A 1,210-nucleotide genomic window follows, 5' to 3' on the forward strand; every position below is an offset into this window, starting at 1 on the left:
AGAGGTTTTGTTCTGGTTGCCAGAGAGGAGACGGTATCGTCCAGAGAAACAAGGGTAGCCGTGATTTTTCCATGAATACGAGGGAAAATGGGAAGCATTACAGACGGGATATTTTGTGATTTATTCTAGCTTCTTAACGATAAATACCTGTGGGTAGATACAGTATTTGTTATATAACACGATGGAGGCAGGAGGACAAAGACGAGGAACGCAGTGCTGGTGGTTTGCTATCAGCTTTTCTCTGATGCTCAGCTGTGTGGAGCGGGTTACAGCTCAGATAAAATATTCGATTCAAGAGGAAGTAAAGGTAGGAAGTGTTGTTGGGAATGTGGCAAAGGATCTGGGACTGGATATCAGTTCACTGGAGGAACGACGGTTTCGTATTGTTTCTGGAGCTGAAGATGCTCAGTTTGAAGTAAATTCGAACAATGGCGTTCTGTATGTTCACGGAAATATCGACCGAGAGGAGCTGTGCGAAAGAATACATCCATGTATCAAAAACCTAAAACTGGTAGCTGAGAACCCCATGGAAATACATTATGTAGGAGTGGAAATCATAGATGTAAATGATAATTCGCCCAGCTTCACTGATGAAGAAAAAATAGTAGAAATTCCTGAATCCACTCTTCAAGGAAAACGTTTCCAGTTGCCAGCCGCACGGGACCCAGATGTTGTTACTAATACTGTACGCATGTACAAATTAAACCATAACGATCATTTTAGTTTACAAATTAGAGAGATGGGAGAGGACAAGGTACCATTTTTAGTTTTACAGAAGTCTCTGGATCGGGAAAAGGAGAATGCACACAAACTGATACTGACAGCAGTTGATGGCGGAAATCCACAGAGAACGGGGACTCTTAATGTCACAGTCATAGTCCTCGACTCAAATGATAACCACCCTACATTTAACCAAGAATTATATTCAGTTACAATACCTGAAAATGTTGATAGGGATACTAGTGTAACTACGGTAAATGCAACTGATCTGGACGAGGGTGTAAACGGAAAGATTGAATACTTTTTTGGTGGCGAACTTAACACTAAATTGTATGATACATTTAGCCTAGATAAGGACACTGGTGAAATTCGAGTGAAAGGCGGAATTGACTTTGAGAATATGGAGGTATACAAGTTGGACGTCCACGCCACGGACAAAGGACAACCTCCGATGAGCACTAACTGCAGGGTGATTATCAATGTATTGGAC

The sequence above is a fragment of the Pundamilia nyererei genome, unplaced genomic scaffold, assembly GCF_000239375.1.
Source record: "Pundamilia nyererei isolate P.nyererei 1_Seehausen unplaced genomic scaffold, PunNye1.0 scaffold00001, whole genome shotgun sequence".
Taxonomy (NCBI): Eukaryota; Metazoa; Chordata; class Actinopteri; order Cichliformes; family Cichlidae; genus Pundamilia; species Pundamilia nyererei.